Source organism: Theropithecus gelada, chromosome 12, assembly GCF_003255815.1.
Source record: "Theropithecus gelada isolate Dixy chromosome 12, Tgel_1.0, whole genome shotgun sequence".
Taxonomy (NCBI): Eukaryota; Metazoa; Chordata; class Mammalia; order Primates; family Cercopithecidae; genus Theropithecus; species Theropithecus gelada.
This window is the reverse complement of record NC_037680.1, coordinates 56,188,720-56,210,504: the sequence shown is the minus strand read 5'-3', so window position 1 is coordinate 56,210,504 and position 21,785 is coordinate 56,188,720. Positions and strand designations below refer to the sequence as shown.

General features: G+C 35.7%; 1 protein-coding gene and 1 pseudogene across 6 annotated transcripts in view; one reads left to right on the top strand and one right to left on the bottom strand.

The window, feature by feature from the left end:
• The window catches only part of ZNF385B (zinc finger protein 385B), a 422,701-nt gene that overhangs the window by 48,213 nt on the left and 352,703 nt on the right, over positions 1-21,785 (top strand). The gene's annotated exons all lie outside the window — the stretch shown is intronic.
• On the bottom strand, positions 3,739-4,160 carry LOC112636090 (annotated as a pseudogene).

The window sequence follows — 21,785 nt, the reverse complement described above, 5'->3', positions numbered from 1 at the left end:
AAGAGCCATTTAGTGAAGGAAAAATTAGTTTATTATATCAGATTATTTTAAACTAAAAGAAAAATAGCATTTTGGTGACTTATAAAGTGGCAATGTTTAAATTGACTGAATTCTCTGTGCTCTGCTGCTAAATCATTTTAGGGTATTTTTCACACCTAGTTTCTACTGAGGTTAATTAACATACTTGGAGGGACCTATCATTATGTCAGAAAGGCAAATTTTAATAAAACGGCACTTGCATGATTTTCTAAGAAATCTCTCCTACCACATAGGATCCAGGGAAATAAAAAGTCTCTCTAGTTCTTCCTCCCAGATATATGCTGACATACGCACACCCACACATGCACACACTCACTTGGGCTGACACACACCCCATATTACACACATACAACATACTACACACCCATTCACATACACATTCAGTCTGCCACACACAGTCTTCTCCCTTCTCCCCATACATGGTTGCTTGTTCAAGCTGATACATACATGAACACACACACTCTTGCTCAGGCTGACACACCTACACAACATAAAAATTTCTGTAGCCAACAGTGTTCTACCCACTTTTCTAAGGGGAAAAGTACATATGCGCATGCACTTTCTCTTTCTCAGATTGACACACATAAACTCACACTGTCTCCTGCAGGCCAACACACAGACACTCGCACATGCTGAAGCTGCCATGCAGACACACACACAGCCAGTCATGTGAACATAACCACATAGACCCATTCAGATTGACACACACACACACACACAGAGGGTTACACACAGAGACAGTAATGCCTACTCACACACAGTTAAGCTTTGGCTTTCTTTTCTTCCCCAGTGTTTTGTCGCTGACCTCTGACTTTTCTGCCTTTGGTTTACGTTCTCTTGATCTTTAACTTAAAGGTGGGTGACTCAGACCAATTATTTCATGTGATTACATTTGGAGTGAAATTAATTGTTCTGATACTGGCTCACTTTTATTATTTGCATGTAGTTTAACAAAACTTCATGGACTTATTCTGCTTTAATATGTGAAAGTGAAAGTCGAGAGATTATATAAATAGATAAGAAAATTGCCTTTTAATATATACTTGTTGTGTCTACAGGGTCAAATGGGAAATTGGCAAATAATAGATCATTAAATTCAAGAAACAATTCTCTATTTTGCCAAATTGTAGATCAATGTTCTTATGTCACTTTGTGCTACTTTCTGTTACTTGCTTTCATTGATTATAATAATAAACACTATGCAAAAGAACAGTGATACAGTTTAGGAGACAACGAAAAGGTGGGCAGCTTGCTTGCCTTTCTGAAATCGAGAGCTTTCTGTTTGTGAATATGTAAGGACAGATATTTGTCCTTCTTCCATTTTCAACAGAACATCGAAAATGCCCAGTGTTATTCACAATGAAGCTTTTACACAATGTGTAAAAGATTGGAAAGCAACATTCGGGACACAGCAGATGTTTGTTTCTTGAAGAGAATCTGGAAATCATACTTCTGGGATTTTGTTACTAATGACGAAGAAAAAGGGAAAAAAATCTTCCATAAACCACACTGGCCTGTTGGTGCATATCTTTTGAAAAGTAAAATGAGATGACAGAATGGCAATTAGAGTAAAATACATTATATTCTGAAAGGAATCACTAATATTTCTGAAATTTCATGTTTAAAAATGTGAGCTTTTATTTAGATATTTATTTTATTCAGTCACTTTCTTAGTCTTACTAGTTAGATAAGAAAACGTTAGGTAACTGTACCTAGGACAAACATTGAACTTCTATTTGAGGAAGCCCCTACTAGGTATAGTGTTTCTATAAATTGTCTCCCATATGGAAACCTAGGCAGAAGATCCTCCTGCTCTCTGCCCTCCTCCCAGGAAGCCTGATCAGGTAGGGCCTTAAGGTCTTCATAAGGACTTTGGTTTTTACTATAAGTGAAATATGAAGTCATTAGAGACTTGTGAGCAGAAGAGTGACATGACCTAACTTATATTTGTTTTTGAAGAATCACTCCCATTACAGTGGGGAGAACAGACTCTGGGGGCATAACCGATGAGGGAGAGGGTCCCTTGGAGGCGAGGGACCAAGGCATTCCAGAGGAGAAATGACTGTGGCTTAAATTAGAATGAAAGTGGAGAGAAGTGGTTAGATCCTGGTATATTTTGAAAACAGAGTAAATAGAATTTGCAGCTCTATTTGAAGTGGGCAAAAAGAAATGGAGACCCATTGATGATTCCAAGGTTTTTAGCCTGAACAGCTTGATGAATGAAGTTTCCGTTTAGTTAAATGGGTAATTTGGGGATGAGGAGTACTTGGGGTGGGGATTGCTTCTTAGAAATTTGATGAACTTTCAAGTAGAGTAGGCAGTTCTGACTGAGTCTGAAGTTTAGGTGAGAGATTGAATCTGCAGGTGTATGTGTGTGTGAGTATGTGTGTGTTATATGTAAGTCGTCAGTGTACAAATGTATTTAAAGATAAGAGCCTGAATGAGATCATCTTGTGAATAAATGGATGTAAGAGGCATGGAGACTGAGCCTTGGAGCATTTTAACATGTATAATCAGATAGATGAAAAGGTACCAGCAAAGGCATCTAAGAAGGGTTAATAGTACAGTAGAGTGGTATCCTAGAAACAAATATATTATAATTTTCAAGAATGAAGGATTCGTAAGTGTGTACTGTAACACATAACAAATGTCAAATAGCATGAGGACTGTGAATTGACCACTGAATTTGCAAATGTGGAGGGCATTAGTGACCTGGTTAAGCACTAGACTAGTGTTGAATGAATCAAAGAATCTAAATCAATGAATCAAACAATCAGTCAAGGTATGGCACAGACCTGTTAAAAGAATTGTTCTCTGGTAAAGAAGACAGTAACTGTATTTGGTTCCTGAGACAAAATGATTTCATGATCCTGACATGTTTGGGTAAACAGAAATACCAGTATAGTTCTTTTCCCTATTTTTAATTAACTCCTGCTCCCATTCAGTTTTCATAATCTTTATCACTCTTCTCAAGTTCTATTTCAGTCTCAGCTGATGAGCTTGCCTCATGCTTGACTTAGGTAGTAAAAGTGAACATCTCTGAGTTCAGTGAATGTTCTGCTCCCATTACCTGCATGTAAATCGATCTGTATTTGCACCTCTCCAGTACTTCCTCCTCACAGGCATCAAAGGAAAGATGTCCCTCCTAGACAAGTCTCTCTGCCTGTTCTCTTGATGTCTCTTTTCTGCAGGATCCTGGTGACATTCATTATTCCTTTCTTTTAAACCTTTGTCCTCTCCCTCTCTCTGTTGCTTCTCCCAGCTCATAGATTTGTTTGCTCATAGCTCTTCCCATTTTGAAAACACAGGCCTTTCCCCAGTTTGTATTCCCGTCTAACTAGACAAAAACGATAGAGACATATTGTGAAGTATTTTAGAAATAAGGAAATGAAGAATGAAGAAAATCATAATCACCCATGATGATCATTATGTGTTTACTCAAGTTTTTTTATATGCACTTTTACCAACTGTGATGCAACTATATATACACTTTTAAAATCTTCCTTGTATTCCGTTAAGATCAGTATTATTATCTTTTTCATGTGTTTATTTCAGCTAGTTAAGGTCATGTAATAAATTGTGTCTCAGAAATCCTCCAGCACTGGAGCTTCATATACTTTTCCAAAGGCTTGAAATACTTTAAAAGGTTTCCACATGAAAAGGCCTCCACAGCATTTATCCACACAGCCTGAGGGCACCTCAGTATCTGTACTTGGTGAAGTAGTTTTTGGAGAAAAGACCAGGCCGCCGCCATTGAGGGCCTTATGGTCCACGGTCTCTATGATGTCGACCATCTCCGGCCTGTCCTCCATGGTCCAGTTAATCTTGTTGTTGCCAGTCCCCAAGACAACCATGATGTGCTTGTTCCTGGAGAAAAACATGATACTGCATGGATCATATAACTCATACATTTTGTTGAAGTCAGGTACTTTGGTAATATCCACAAGAAAAATAACTGCAAAATATTGAACCTTCTCGATGCTGTACAAGACCTTATCCATTTTCATGCATGTGGGGTCCCGGTCATGGCCAAAGCGAACGACAGCCTTGCCATCCTTCCCTGGGAGGATGGCCTGGTCCACCTCCCAGCTGCTGTGGAGGTGCAGGAGCATGTGTGACATGCTGGCTGCTCCACAAGGCTGGGTGCCAAGGAAGGCCCTGCGTGGTGAGCACAGCCGGCCCCTCACTTCCCAACCCCTTTTGCCCGCAAGGTCCCTGAAGACCCCCAGGGCCTGCCCATAACCCCCCAGAAACACTGGGCCTGCCTCATTCACATAACTTTGTAACACTTTCCACATGCTGTTAAACAGGTTCGTAAAGAACTATTTTAAATAGCTAGAATATTTGATACTGTGGTTACGCTATGATTTCTATATTCAATATTTTACTGGATTTTTTTTAACCTACTTTCTATTTTTGATTTAAATAAAACTAAGGTGAATATCTTTGTATATAAATCTTTTACTACATTCCACATTATTTTCTAGGCTAGAGTCTGAAGGAAATTGCTGAGTCAAAGGATGTATACTGTTTTATGACTCTTGTTTGCTACTGCCAGATTGTTTTTAAAAATCATTCTGCCAATTTATATGCCTGCTGGGAAGTGTAAGAATGCCTTTCTCCTGAGATTCTTAACTTTGGAGAGATTTTTAAAGTTGCTTTATGAGACAGTCCTTGCTAATTGGACAATTTAATAAGTGTTATCTAATTTTTCAAACATTTATTTGACTACTACAGGGTGAATGTCACTTTATCATGCTTACAGTAGTCATTTATTTTTCTATTATGAATTTTCTGCTTATCCTTTACCCATCTTCCACATTCCCCAAAGACGTTTTGGTAGTTTTTTGTTGACTTGTATGATTTATCATATTATTGTTGTCAACCATTTGTCTGTCATAGTGGCTGTAATAATTTTTTCCAGTTTTCTGTGTTTTACTTTCATGCATTTATTAATTAAAAGTTTTAGGAGTCAAATGACCAATTTAAAATTAAATTGACCACAAAATTGGAAGCCCCAAAACAGAACCAAGTAAATATAATAAACTGGTATAAGTTTAAGGCATTTAATACATTGGGGACAAATGTCCAAATCTGGAGGCAAACACTGTTCGAACTCTTTCTCATATGTCACACCGAAATAAATTTCAAGTAGACTAAAGATTTAAATGTTAAAAACCCCAAAAGGCATAAGAGCATGTGAAAGAATCTAAGTAGATGTGTATATAATCATGAGTTAGTGATGATCTTTATCAGTATGTCAATAAAGGTAGAAACCAGTAAATATTTTTAAATGTGACTAATTTGAAATCTTCCACACAATAAAAATTAAAGATAAAATACAAATGACAAGCAGAAAAAAATATTTATAAAAAATATGGAAACTAGTAATTTTGTGACTATTATAGGAGAGCTCTCTTACAAGTCAATTTTTAAAATTCCAAATAGAACATTGATCAAAGAACATGAAGGAATAACTTAGAAAAGAAGAAATATTAATGACTAAGAAATATTTAAAAAAATCAAACTTTACTAGCTTTCAAAGAAAGTAAAATAAATACATAGAGATAATCTTTGGAAATACAGAAATGTGCTTTGTTGTTGATACTTTCTAGTACATTCAGTAAGGTCATTAGGTACTGAGCATAGTACTCAATAGTTTGTCAACCCTTTCTCCCTTCTCTCCCTCTGTGCTCCAGTGGTTGACAGTTTTTATTGTTGCCATCTTTATTTCCATGAGTACCTAATGTTTAACTCCCACTTATAAGTGAGAACATGCAATATTTGGTTTTCAGTTCGTGTGTTACTTCACTTAGATTAATGGCCTCCAGCTGCATCCATATTGTGGCAAAACACATGATTTCATTCCTTTTTTATGGCCACATAGTATTCCATGATGTATGTGTACCACATTTCTTTATCCAATCCACCATTGATGGGCACCTAATTTGAATTCCATGTCTTTGCTATTGTGAATAGTGCTGCAATGAACATGTGAGCACATCATTGTTTTTGGTAGAACAATTTCTTTTCTTTTGACTAGATACCCAGTATTGGGACTGCTGGGTTAAATAGTAGTTCTGTTTTAGGTTTTTTGAGAAACCTCCAAACTGCCTTCCACAATTGCTGAACGAATTTACATTCCCTCCAACAGTGTATAAGCATTCGTGTTTCTCTGCAACCCTGCCTGCACCTGTTGGTTTTTGACTTTTTAATAATAGCTGTTCTGATTGGTGTGACATGGTGTTGTCATTGTGGTTTTAATTTGCATTTCTCTGATGATTAGTGATATTGAGCATTTTTCATAGTTTATTGGCCATCTGTATGTCTTCTTTTGAGAAATGTCTGTTCATGTCTTTTGCCCATTTTTAAATGGGTTATTTGTTTTTTGCTTGTTCAATTAAGTTCCACATAGACTGGATATTAGACATTTGTCAGATGCATAGTTTATAAATAAGTTCTTCCCTTCTGTAGGTTGTCTGTTTATTCTGTTGATAGTTTCTTTTGCTGTGCAGAAGGTCTTTATTTTAATTAGGTCCCACTTGTCAAGTTTTTTTTGTGTGTGTGGCAGTTGCTTTTGAGGATTTAGTCATAAATTTTTTCCCAAGGCCAATGTCCAGAATGGTGTTTCCTAGGTTTTTTTCTAGGAGTCTTATTGTTTGAGGTCTTACATTTAAATAATACACGTCGTGGTAATTTTTGTATATGTTAAAATGTAGGGGTTCAGTTTTATTCTTCTTCATATGGCTAGCCAGCTATCCCAGCACCATTTACTGAATAGGGAGTCCTTTTCCCATTGCTTATTTTTGTCAACTTTGTCAAAGATCAAAAGGCTGTAGGTGTGCAGCTTTATTTCTGGGTTCTCTATTCAGTTACATTGACTATGTATCTGTTTTTGTACCACACTGTTTTGGTTATTACAACCATATAGTATAGTTTGAAGTCAGGTAATGCAATATCTATGACCTTGTTCTTTTTGCTTAGGATTGCTTTCAATATTTGGGATCTTTTTTTGTTCCATATGAATGTAATAATAGTTCTTTTTAGTTCTGTGAAAAATGATGCTGGTAGTGGGATAGAATTCATGTAGAATCTGTAGAATGTTTTGGGTGGTATGGTCATTTTAACAATATTAATTCTTCTAACCCATGATCATGGAATATTTTTTCCATTTGAACCATCTCTGATTTCTTTCAGCAGTGTTTTGAAGTTATCTCTATGAAAATCTTTTAGATCCTTGGTTAGATGTATTCCTAGGTATTTTACTTTTTTGTTTGTGTGGCTATTGTAAATGAGATTGCATTCTTGATTTGGCTCTCAGCTTGAACATTATTGGTGAATTGAAATGCTACTGATTTTTGTACATTGATTTTGTCTCTGAAACTTTAACTGAAGTCATCTATCAGTTCTGGGAATCTTTTGATGGAGTCCGTAGGGTTTTCTAGGTATAAAATCATATCTTCAGTGAGGAGAGACAGTTTGACTTCTTATATTCTCATTTTCCTTCTTGAATGAAAGCTCATAGTTAATATTTATTCACTATCTTGCCATTTCCAAAAGGCCGAGGCATGTTAAAAGCCTCTCTCCTACCATCTTGGAAAAGAAAACAACCAAAATTGACTTTTACACCAGTAGTTGAAAGAGAAAATTGGTTTTATTTGTGTTTACTTACAAATGTTTTATTTTAATAGAATAAAGTATTTTAATAGAATAAGATATTTTGTAGCCATTGGAAATGATGATGATGATGATGATGATGACAGTGTATATCCATATTTATTTACACGGAACGAGCTCCTTAATGTAGAATTTAAAAACTTTAAATTACAAGGCAACTACAGTCCCATTCATGAAATAATTTTTGTGATTTTTTTGATATATATATCTGTGTAAATATATATAAACACATACTAAAAAAAGAATATATTCTGAAATGTAACAGTATTTTCTCTTGATAGGAAAATCAACAAACTTTCTTGTTTATTTTTATATGCATTTCAAGATTTCAGAATTTCTCACAAATTACTTTTATAATTATAAAAATGTATTTGCATTTTGAAATTGTCTGTTTTTCTTTTCTTTTTAAAGTCATTTTTCTCTATGCTTAATGTCCTTCCTTTATAAAACAGTCACTTAAAATTTTTTTTTTAAAGCTCTTCCTATCTGGAATGTATTTGATGTATAGTTTCAGATGAGATTATAAATCCCCCTAAGAAGACAATATTCAAAATAGTTGACCAAGTATTTCAGTAACATTTATTAGATAATTACGTATTGACTCCTGATGTTCCCTTTTCAAAGATTACTGACATATATCAATCTTTCTGTTTGAAGATAATTCTGTTCCATTGGTCTGGCTGTTTTTGTGGTATTACCTCACTCTTTTCATTATTATCTCATTACATTGTATCTTAAAACTGATAAGACAAATGTTATTTTTTTCAGAATATGCTTACATATTTGTTTTTCTGGATGAATGTTAGAATCAGTGACTTAAAGTCATTTCCCCACAGTTCTTAAAGTATACTGAACAAATATAATTTTTTTTCTCGATAATTCAGGGCCATGATTCATTGTGAATCATCATAAGTACTATAGCATTTTTGTGAGTTATTTAGATACGATGGATTTTTTGCTCATGTCCCACGTGACTCATTAGGTTTTTCAAAATTTCTGTAATAAATTTGTATTCTTCCCATGTGTCTTTAATGATACTTCCAGATGTCATACTTATGTCTTTTTAAACACCTTTTGTCTGTAGTTGAATCTATGATTAAATTTTTTAGCACTGTATGTAACATAAGACTCAAGGATAGAACTCTGTGCTTTGTATTTTGATTGTTCTTGGGTCTTATGTGTATATTTCTTTGGCCATGTTTCATGTAATTTAGATTGCCATTTTAATGAGTAGTTAAGTTTGGCATTACTATGTTTGCACGTGAATATGAAGAGATACAAGACAGAATAAGCTATAAAGGTAATAGAGCATAACTCAATGGCAAGAAATGCAAAGATAGAAGAGAGTTTTACTGAAACTCTTTATGAGTTCTCTTCATGAGGCAAAGTTCTTTACATGCCATACTTCTTGATCTGTCCTTCCATGTAACTGAATCTCAGATTAGATTACTTTTTCCTGAAACTTAGATGGTGTAATATAAATGAACAAAGTAAGAGGCCAGTAAATTAATACATGGATACTAAGTGATTTTTTTCTTTGACTCTGAGCTTTTATGTTTTCATATTCTAGAGGCAGTAATCATAGCTTGACAGCTATCAACCTGATTCAGAATTATTAATCCTGAATGTTTTCTCTTCTGCATGGAGGAGAAACTACCAATTGTCTATTAAATGGTAGTTAAAGAATACTTCATTTATCTATTTCACCTGTTGTTATCTGTCTGTCCTATGGCATATTTTTACAGGTTAGGACGAACACATTGCTGATATTTTCATAAACACGTTGCCACTGACTTTATTTTCCATTAATATGTGTTTTGTTGTTTTTTGCAAAGCTGTAATGTTATTGCTGTAGTAGAAACAATTTATTTTGTTAAAGCTCTAAAGGGAGGTAGGACCCATCAAAGTTAAGGGCCTAGACACAGTAACAGATGCTCCTGTAAAGCAATGTTTCTCAAAAAAGGTCTAAGTTGAAATATATGTAAATCTCCTTTTTGTCATTTATTTTTGGAATGTTCTCTGTTTTACCACACTTCATTTGTTTTTATATTTTTATTATGAAATACTTTAAATATAGAGACAAGTATACAAACTAGATTACCACCATGCACCTGCCAGCCAATTTTATTAAACCTCAACATATTTGCCTTTGTTCTTTTTTGGGGGGCCAGCACTACATTACAGCTACAGCTGAGGTTCCTGTATGCCTTTGCCTTATCCCTTTCTCTCCACAGGTAACCATAGCTTTGAATTTAGTGTGTACCATCTCCATTCTTGAGTGTGCACTTTACTTTGCATGCATGTATCATTTAAGAATTATAGGCCGGGCGCGGTGGCTCACGCCTGTAATCCAAGCACTTTGGGAGGCCAAGGCGGGCAGATTACAATGTCAGGAGATAGAGACCATCCTGGCTAACACGGTGAAACCCCATCTCTACTAAAAATACAAAAAATTAGCCAGGCATGGCGGCGGGCGCCTGTAGTCCCAGTTGCTGGGGAGGCTGAGGCAGGAGAATGGCGTGAACCCGGGAGGCAGAGCTTGCAGTGAGCTGAGATCAGGTCACTGCACTCCAGCCTAGGAGACAGAGCGAGACTCTGTCTTAAAAAATAATAATAATTATTATATACGATATTATAAATGATATTTGTATGTTAACTTTATATAAATGGCAGCCTGCTGTATTATTATTTGTTTATTTGTTTATTTTTATTTATTTATTTTTTGAGATGGAGTCTCGCTCTGTCACCCAGGCTGGAGTGAAGTGGCACGATCTCGGCTCACTGCAAGCTCCGCCTCCCGGGTTCACGCCATTCTCCTGCTTCAGCCTCCTGAGTAGCTGGGACTTACAGGCACCCGCCACCAAGCCCGGCTATTTTTTTGTATTTTTAGTAGAGACGGGGTTTTATCTTGTTAGCCAGGATTGTCTCGATCTCCTGACCTTGTGATCCGCCCTCCTCAACCTCTCTAAGTGCTGGGATTACAGGCGTGAGCCACCGCGCCTGTTTTGTTTTTTTCTCTTTCTTTTTTTTTGGTGGGGGGATGGAGTCTCCCTCTGTCACCCAGGCTGGAGTGCAGTGGTGAGATCTTGGCTCATTGCAACCTCTGCCCCCTGAGTTCAAGTGATTCTCTGTTCTCAGCCTCCCAAGTAGCTGGGACTACAGGCATATGCCACCACGCCTGGCTAATTTTTGTATTTTTAGTAGAGATGGGGTTTTACCATGTTGGCCAGGCTGGTCTCGAACTCCTGACCTCAGGTGATCCGCCCGCCTTGGCCTCCCAAAGTGCTGGGGTTATAGATGTGAGCCACAGCGTCCAGCCTTATTCTTTAATTTACTGTTTAATTTGACATTATAATTTTAGGATTTATCTATGATAAAGCTAGTCATTTCAACTTATTCATTTCAGCTGTTGAATAGCATTCCATTGTGTGAATATACCAAAATTATCTAGTCATTCACTTATAGACATTTATATAAATGTAAATAATATATATAGTTCTTATATATTTACCAATACAAACACGGTAGAAGTGAACATTTCTCTCCTTATTTCCTTGGCAAGTATTTTCTCAACCGTATACCTAGAAGTGAAACTGCTCTGTCATTAAGAATACATATCTTCCAAATGCCTCCTGATAGTGTTTGTACCAATTTATAAGCCCTCTAGAAGTGTATGGATTGCCATTGCTCTACATGTATTGTTGGATGTACTGCTCTACATGGATGTACTGCTCTAATATGGATGTATTGCTCTACATCCTCATGGTACTCATTGTTAGACTTTTAAATGTTCTGCAGTTCTGTATGTGGTGTGCAATCGAATTTTGCAGTTTTGCATTTCCCTGATTACTAGTGAGATTGAGCCTCTTTTCACGTATGATATGTTTAGAGGCAATGATAGTATTGGGTTAAGAGCTGGATGTTAAAGCCAGATAACTTGGTTTTAAATTCGGACTCTTCTGGGCGACCACCCATTTTGTGGGCTTGCCACCATTTTGTGGCTCATTGGCAAATCAGGAATAATAATCATACCTACATTGTGGGGTTTTTCTGAGTTAACATGTGAGAATGTCTTACAACTGTGTTGAGCCTTAAGTAAGATGTCGTTGTTAGAAAACATTACCAAGATGTGATAAGTGGGGTGCAAAAATGTAATGATGTAAAATATCAGGTTACATTATTGAAAGGTTAACGGCTCTAATCAGCCTTATCTGGAAAGACTGGGATGGAAAAATTCTGGGGGTTAAGGGAGCCTAGGCTTCCCTTCATGACCTCCCTGCCTCACCAACCTCTCCCTCTTCTTATTCAAAAGGTAACTTTAGCTGAGGGTCCAGGCAGAAGACAAGGAGCCAATTATGAAGCATAAAATATCCTATTATTTAAAATTGAGGGGCATGTTGTCTCATAATTTTATTATGTTATTAACTGTTCGGTTTTTCCTTATGCAAATAGCTTGTTTATCATCTTGTACATTTTGTATTGGGTTATTTGCTTTTTATTATTGATTAGAATGAGTTCTTTATATATTTTGGACATGAATCTGGATAAATTTATTTTCCCAGTTTCTGGCTTGTCTTTTAACATTGTTTATGACATTTTTTTGTCTGTTTGTTGGTACAAAATTTAAAATTTTTAGTATGGTTAAATTTAACAATCTTCCTTAATGATTTCTGCTTTTACATCAGGTTTAAGATATTTTTCCCTCTAAGCCAAGCTATTAAAGATACTCTCCCATATTTTCCTCTAAATGTTACGAAGTTTTTGTGTTTTAAAAGCGAAATTCTCTCTGGAATTTTTTTTATGTCTAGCATAATAAGTTAGAGAGCTAATTGTCCAAGTACTATTTATTGTAGGGCTCCAGTGTCCTCTTTGTCTATCCATTATGTAAAATGACACTGCCTTTGTTACTGTGTCTTTATAGTAGCAGAAGGAGGAGGAACAGCAGCAGTAGCAGCTAACCCTTATATAGGTCTTACTGAATGCCTGGCACCATTCTATGTTTTTTACATATTCATTTAATCCTTAACTGGATCCTATGAAGTAGGAACGCTCATTATTTCCATTTTATAAATAAGGAAACTGAGGCACAGACAAGTTAGGTAATTTGCCACATAAACCTATAGCCGGGATTCAAACCCAGGCTGTGAAGGTGAATGAAAATCCAGGCTGTCTGGCTTCAGAGTCCATATTTAAAACCACTCTATTACCCAGTCCCCTCTCCTTCTTCTTCTAAAAAAAAAAAAAAAAAAAAAGAACAATGTTGGTTAACTTTGGCCCCTTTCTCTTTTTTTTTTTTTTTCTTATTCTTCTTCTCTCTTTCTCTCTCTCTCCCCCCCCCCCCCCCCCCCCCACCTTCTCTCTTTCTCATCAGAAAAGGGCTCTGGTAGTATAGTAAACAGGGTGCTAAATATAGATATTAAGTTTTGATAATAATGTTGGGGTGACAAATCTTACCCTTTCTATAACTTCAAATCTTCGAAGAGTTAGAGGTTGCCAAAATGATAGGCTGGGAGCAACTTCAGAATTTTTCTACTTTGTTATACCTTTATTCTAGCCATTGTACATTCCATTACTTCTCCTGAGAGTAATTCTGAAAAAGTTTTTTTTTTTCCCCCTTAAGTTCATGGTTACTAGCCTTGAAACCCTCAGGAGAAGACACAGACATAAAAATAAATAATTATAATAATATAGTTTGTTAAGTTACAGATTAGAATTATGAGAGCTTAGTCTAAGAAATACCTACCCTGTCCAGGAGTTTCATGAATGGTGTTTTGGTTTCATATTGCTATAACAACCCAAAACTTAGTGGCTTGAAACCACAATCATTATATTATGCCTTACACATCTATGGGCTAAAATCTACTGAGTATGTGATGATGTCTAGAGTTGCATTCATTTGGGACTTGGCTGGGCTGGACCATCTAAGATGTTTCATTCACATGGCTGAGGGTTGGTCCTGGCATAGGCTGGGAACTAATCTGGGGTGTTTAACCAGTACGCCTTGGTTCTCCCCATATAACCTCTCCATATGGCATGGTTTTTTCCTAGTACGGTGGCCGGGTTCCAAGAACAGAAAGTGAAGACTGAGAATTCTCTTATAGCCTAGGCTTGGGAGTTCCAGAATGTCACTTTTACCTCATTCTGTAGTCCAAGCCAGTCCCAAGGCCAGATTCAACATGAGGGAATTGAATTGCCCACCTCTTAATGAGAGGAGTGTCATGAGTATATTGAATTGGAGGAATTGTTGGAAGCCCCTCTGGAGATTACCAATCACAGAGGGCATTGCTCCAAAAGGCAATTTGTTCTGAACTTTGATGAATGAGAAGGGCTTCATTAGAAAGTACTAGGGGAAGAAGATCCAGGCAGTAGGTAAGAACAGAGGCACGAAGGAGCATAATATGTTTGAATAGGAGTTTTGTGCTGTGGAGTCACAAGGGATAGAATTGATAAGGTGTGTTTGAAGTAGTAAGAAAATAATAGCTAAAATTCGTCAAGTGCTCACTCTGTGCCCAGCACATCCTGCTCTTTGAATGATTTATTTCTTTTATCCTCATAACAATCCTGTGAAGGAGAGACTACCATTATCTCAATTTTTCTAGACAAGAAAACTGAGGTACAGATAGGTTAAATAGCTTGCACATGGTCACATACCTTGTAAGCATCAGAGTTAAATTCGAACACAGGCAATATGCCTTTAGAGTACCTTCTCCCCCACTACTCCATTCAGGCTCCTGTAGATCATGAAAACGTTTATGCCATATTATCATCTTGCCTCCCACAGACTGTGTATGTCATGTTATGGAAATCAGGCTCTGAGTAAGAAACTGGAGCAATCCCACTGGCATTCTAATTGCTGTATTCTTAACACTGGTCCAGATTTCTTAGGAGCAGTTGAGTCTCTGAGTCCCTCAGATGTTGATAGTGGCTCCATGGTTTCAGGAGGTCTAGGTCAAGTGAAGAGGTCTTCCCTCTATGTGAGTACATCTTCTGGTGATGCTGAAGGTGGTATTTGTGAGAAAGCTCAGCCCGGCAAAAATGGTAGTAGCAAAACTGACAATAAGATTCCCTTTCTGGGCATCTTTGAGTGGGCTACACAGAGAGAGGGAAGCAGTTGAAAACAAAACCCAGTGTTGGAGAGAAGCAAAGATGATGATAAACAGAGCAGGGATAAACAGACTTGTGTTGGTAACACAGTTGCCAGAGCTGCTTTGGATCCCAAATGACCTTCAATCTTGAACCCTTTTCTGTCTCTCTAAGCCTGAGCTGAGTTCTTGTTCTTGGGTGCTCTGGTTGTGTGGTGGAAACTCCTATCTTTCTTATTTCCAGATACAGGCATGTAATCAATCTCCATTATGTAGCGTAACCTGAGTGAATTTTTACCCTTATAATTGAAAGATCCCAACTAAGTTGGATGTTTAGCTCTCAGCAGATGCTGTTACTGGCTGTATTTTTTTTTAAGAAAGGGGCTGAGCCTCTTTACATCAGAATTATCTTTCTTTGATGCTTTATAGAATCTAGTCCAGGGCTTTGCACTCAGTAAATGCTACTGATATTTGCTGATTGATTGTTCTGTCCATTGGGATTTGCAGCGTTTATGTTGGTCATGGTCAAATAATGATAATGTGCAAAATATGCACAGTTTATAAATCTTATTTTTTAATATCGTGCTTCTACCTCTGAGCTGTTCCATTAATTAGATAAGAAAATTGGTCTAAACATTATGTGAGTCTTTAAAGTAATTTTATATAAACAGCTGATGTTTACATTAAGACTGTTTTTAAGGTTTAAAAACAGTTTTGTTCAAAATCAGGCATATATAGTCATGCAGTAGTGAAAATGTTCTCAGCAGTTTATTGCTTCCCATGGGTGGCACATTAATGCCATGTTGATTATTTTTTTCTATTTTTTGTTAAGTATAATGAAACATTACTGTGGAAATGTTCATATTTACTAAAAACGTGTTACGTTAGAAGACATATGCCCTGTGTCACAAAGATTAATCTACTGAACTATTTATAATATAATAAAGGTCATGATGAACAACACTGACTCGGAAGCCAGATTCTCTGAATTTTAATTTCATCCCAATCATGTATGACTTTGGGCAAGTTACTTAAACTCTCTGGCCTCAGTTTCTTCCTCGTAACATGAGGATGATAAAAATGTTTCCCTCAGAACAGTATTCTAAAGATTGAATGTGTCAACTGTTGAATGAGTTAATTTACTGTTAAAGCACGTAGTCAGTGCTGTATAAATAAGGCTTAGCTATTGCGTTTTTGTTATTTATTGTTAGTTTCTAAGGCTGGCAAATACATTTTATTTTAAATTCCATTTTACTGGTAGTTTTATCTGCCCAACCTTTTGGGTAGCAGTAAAATAAAGCAGAACAGCAAACTTTATAACAAGCAGCATAGTATCATGGAGAACACTCCTTCTCTGGGATCAGTCACTTTACCTCCCAGAAATTTCCCCCAGTTTTATAAGTTGTAAGCATGGCTGTTTGAATTGCTGTCATTCAGCTTCAAAACAGCTGTACCATTCTAAAGTATCAGAGGGTGACATAATGGTAGAACACAGAACACTTGTAGAAATACTTGAGGAATGAGTCTGTGAGGTTTAATTTGTGCTAAAAATTCATCAACACATCTAGAGCAAGGCAAATCTTCCCAAGACAGATGGAGACTGTTTTAAGGTTGGTTTCATGACTCTGATTGGGACTGTTTTAATTTTATCATTGGATACTTCAAATGAGGGGATGAAATGTAGGGTAAATTATTATCTAAAATAGCCCTTCTCTTAAGATGTAGAGAGCAGAGAATGTGAATTTGAGAGGGGGAAGGAATTAATGTAGTAAATGGGACTGGAGACATTAACAGAAGGGGCTTAGAAAGAGGTGAAGCTAAGGAATGTAGCATTTTAAATGGATGATTTAAAATGATGAATTACATAAATGAACATACCCAACAGGATGCATAAGGAAGAGTGTGAAGAGGGTTGTCTATTTTAAAGATTGGAATAAGCAGTACATATTTGGAGGGTCTCAGAGTATATAAAGAGATCTGGTTAGCATGGCAGCCAGCTGCTTACCTCTTATGATGAAATAAGAAGAAATATGCTTAAGCTGAAGTGTAAAGGATTTGGGGTAGGCTTCTTAAACAATAAAGATTGTTAAACAATGATTTGAATTACGTTATCTCAGCCCTGGTAATACTAAGAAATAGCTTAACTGCTAATCGACCAGAGATATTCCCATGCAAAGATTAAGTGATGGATCCATGACATCTTAACTATAATTTGGTTTGCTTTATATTTTAGTATTTCATAGCAATTTCTTACTTGAAAGTATAAAATTTTCTCAGACTGTTTCCTTCTGCCACCCTTTGTTTCTGTCCGATGTTCTGTAATTTTATATATTGCTACTTTCCATTTCTTAGTTCCTCCATAGTGCTGTGATTTTGTGTAAATGCATTAGAAGATGTCCTCTCAGATAAATGATATGCCTACCTCTTAAAACACACTCTAAAAGTGTGATGTGTAATTGTTCCGTTTCATTTTTTATTTTACAAATTTTTATATGGCAGGTGCCATGATAAGCCCTAGAGGTTCAAAATTGAATTAGGCATAATTTCTCTACCATTGGGATTTACTGTGTAATGGGTTGAAGATAGACATGACTACAATAAAATGCTAGAAGTTACGTAATTGAAATGTGACATGGCATCTTAACACAGGAGGGAGTTGGGAACTTTGTCTTGGGAGGATGTATACACTACCAAATATGCCCTCATACCACGTTGCAGGGAGTACATCTAGGTAAGGGGAAGTTACTGGGGACACTTGTCATTGGAGCCTGTCTCTACCCCATGCCAGGAGAAACTTGGTCTAAAGCACTGGAAAATACTTTAGATCAACCTTGATCATTATGGTTCATATAATCACTCCTTGGTAAGGCTTCAGTGAGCAGCTACTTCCTAGCAACAACTCCATAGCATGAAGGAGAATGCGCAAGTTTTAGTAGAAAAGTGCCTGTATTTGCCACATTACCTCCTGAGGATATTTTGAGATTAGGTAATAAATGCAAAAGCACCTAGCAAGAAATAGACACTGAAGAAATATGTATTGAAAGAAAGGAAGGGATACCAAATGAAATGTGTAGGCTTTGTTTGGATTCTAACTTGAACATACCAACTCTGATGTGACTTTTGAAGCAATTAGGAAACTTTGCTTGTGAACTGGGTAACAGATGAAATCAAGGAACCACTGGCAGCTTTAGAATGGTCGAAATAACATTATAGTTATGTAAGAAATTGTCTATCCATTTAAGAGATATAAGCTGAAGTGTGTCTGAAGTCTGAGCTTTGCTTTAAAAGGCTTCAGCAAAACAGTAAAGAAGAGATGATGTAAATGTGGCAAATTCTTTATATTGTTAAATCCGAGTGATGGATATGTGGAGGCTCATTGACCTGTTCTCTCTGCATCTGAGAGTGTTTGAAAATTTTCATAGCTAAACTCCTCTGCTCTTCCTCCCCCAGTTAGTGTTCATAACTAGATTGGTAGCTTAGACATATAAGTATTGGCAGCATGCAAGATTTAATTGAAAAGAAGAAAATAATAAGTAACTGCAAAATTCAGAACTAAAAAATCTATATACAATATATATTTTTATTTTTACATGTGAGCTTAGGTATACTCCTTCAATGTGCAATCCCTAAAGCAGATATCCATTTAAAAGCAGAAAGGCAAATTTCCTCAGCTTTGATTTCAAACTGAAATCATGTTCAGAGTTCATAGGCAGGAATGAGCAATTTTAATGCATATGATTTGTAGTGTCCAAAAAGGGCAACTATAAATAAATCTCTTATTTATTCCCATGGCTTTATTATTTGCAGAATCACATTCAAAGTTGATGTCATGTAATATTCTTTGTTTAACAAAGTTTATGCCTGTTTAAAATATTTTTTAAAATGATTAATTTCAGTGTTTTATTTTCCCTTAACATAAAATATAGATACATTTTATTTCCAACTTAGATTATGTAAAAGCTTTGGAGATGAATTTTCAGAAATGGGTTTTTATCTGAAGATGTATTTTCTATATTGAATAATCAGAGTTGGAATTAAAAGTCACTTGAGATTAGCAGGTTGCTTTTTTCGAAAATGTTTTATCTGCTTTCAGAGTTTCAGCTCTTGGATGTCAGATTAAAATTCTGAAGCATGTTCGATTCATTTCAGAATTGAATGTCAAATCCAAAGACAGATATTTATAACTGAGTTCTGCTCAGGCAAAAACTCAGTTTCTGGACTGTGGCTTGGATGATTGCAAAGCTCTCATTCACAGTTGATGTTACCATCATTTTAAACAAACAAATTAAAACTTTGAGACTGAATTTTAGCAAACCAGCCATTTAATTCTCTGGTTATTATGCTTTAAGTGTGCAGAGTGCTTTGGGGTCTATATATTACTTTCAAATAATGATTTTTTCCCACAATAGTACTCTGGCATTGGTAGTATTATTTCCACTTGACTATAAGGAAACTGAAGTTCTGAGAAGTGAAATGACTTGCCTAAAGTCATTCAGCTACTTAGCAGTTTAGCTAAGATTTCCATCCAGTTCTTTTGACTACGAGTTTTTCCATTTTAATATTTCTATTATAAATTTCTACAAGCAAGAAACTGGTAAAAAGAAAAATAACTTATATATTTTTTACATACCAGTATTTCAAAATTTTAATCAATGGAATATTTGTTCCTGCAGATGCCCAAAGAGGAGATGAAAATTCATATACTAATTTTCAGCAGATTTTAATGTAAAGGAATATAACACTGACTCTAGCAGAAATAGCCAGCTTTAAAAAAAAAATAGATTATGATTGTTCCCTTTTAACATTGATGCCTTAAATGAAAGCCTGAGGTATGCTTTTAAAATTAATCATCGATGGGTATTTCACCATAAAGCAGGACACCTTTTTCATTCGACTGCATTGCTGAATCAGTATAATCATTATGTAATTGTACATAATTATGTAATTGTATAATTAACAATAGAATTCAGTATAAATGAGAAAAACTGTACAATGCAGGAACTATTGAGTAAAATAAGCATGACAAACAAATGTATGTCTAGTGTACTACTCTTACCAATCATCTGAAATGGGAGTGTGTTGATTAGATTAAAATCAAATATCTAAATAACACCAAATCACTAAAACAGAGTGGATAAACCGTTAATATAAAGTATGATTCTTTTAGGGGAAGAAAGGGCAAGTAGCTAAGTTAGAATTCCCTGAATAAAACCTTTTATTTAGATAAAATTTGGAAACAACATAAATGTTTTAAATAATTATAAAACAAAATTAAATGTACAAAGCCATTCCTAAAAGTCAAAAGCAAAGTGAAATAAACAACCTAACTATGTAACAAGTACATATGTATGTAACAAGTACATATGTAAAATCACAAGATTTTCCAGAATCTTGTGAAGAAATTCTATGTAACATTTCCACATGGAAAAGAGCTTCTTAAAACTTTAACCACAGTAATTTGACTATACTTACAAGGAATATATACCATAGGAACAAAATAAAAGGTAAAAAGAATTTAAATCATTTATAGCGAGTGTATTATTGGGGTTAGTAATCATACTGTGATCCTGACAGTAGTACTGTGAGATAAAGCAGATGAGTAATTATGTTGGTGTCCTTGCATACTGGAATTCTGGGCATTGGAGAAGGAAGATGAAGATGAAGATCAGTGAAGATGAATGAGGTTAATATAAAACTTGTAGTCCTGAATTTGAATTACAATATCAATATGGACTTGTGATGTATTTTATTAAAAAAAAAATTCTAGCTCTATCCACTGAAATGGCCCACAAACAATGACTGTATAATATTGAGCACTCCTAGCCCCCAGACTTGTGGTATCTGAAAGGCATGTCCCAGTACAAGGAATGGTCCGGTGCGGGGGGTGCCTTGGAGAAAAAGTTGATTCTAGGCCTGGGGTGGGAAATAAAGAAGAGACAGGAAACAAGGAAAATAAAAAGACTACTAGGTATGTGACTCAGGAGTCCATTTGAACAGCCTCTTACTAACCAAAGATAGAACAATTTGATTATAAATTCAAATAATATCAGTAATAGGTTGAAACACATGAGATATATTAGAATCCGTAAGTTGGTAATGATACTTACAAAAAAGATCACTCCATGGCCACCTGTGGAAGATTTTAGTGGCCCAACTCAGTATTTTGAAATAAACACAGGGGAAAACATGAAACAATTTTCCTCTTTTCTATATAAACTGTACCTCAGGATAATCAAGAATTGATGATAGGGTTTTCTTTCTGTAGGAGTATATTAGCCAATAAATGAAGAATGAATGGTAGGATTAGAGTATTACTGTTGTACAATAATAGATTGAGGTAATGACCACTAAGCAGCTGGTCATGTCACAGAAAGAGAGACATGAAGGCATCATGTGCCTCCTGATGAAGTCCCATAACTTATTGGTGACAGAGATTAGATCTCAATTTAATCAGGCCTCTAGATCTGACTGTCGGTTTTCAGAAAGAAAAGAAAAATGAAAGAATGCATTAAAACATACCATAAGGATACGATCAGCAAAACCTAGCCCGTGGAAAACTCTGAAGTACCAATAATCTGGTTTCTTTCACAAATAAATTGCAAGAAAAAAATGTGAAGAGAAACTATAGGCTAAAATATTAGCCTTAAAAGAATATCAACCAATTGAACTATTTGGACCTTATTCAGATCCTGATTCAGAAAACAACTGGGGAAAAACATGCAGTTGAAAATTGGGGAAGCTTAAACACTGACTGGATATCCGATGCTATGAAGGAATTGTCATTAATTTTAAAAGTGCGATAACATATTGTATGGTTATGTTTTTTTAAATTCACATCTTTTAGAGACATACTAAAATATTTATAGGTAAAATGATATCATTCTGGGTTTGCTTCAAAATAATATGGAGAGAGGAGACGTGGCAGGGAGTATATATGAAACACAAGATGTTAATTTGTCAAAACTGGGAGTGAACTATACTATTTTT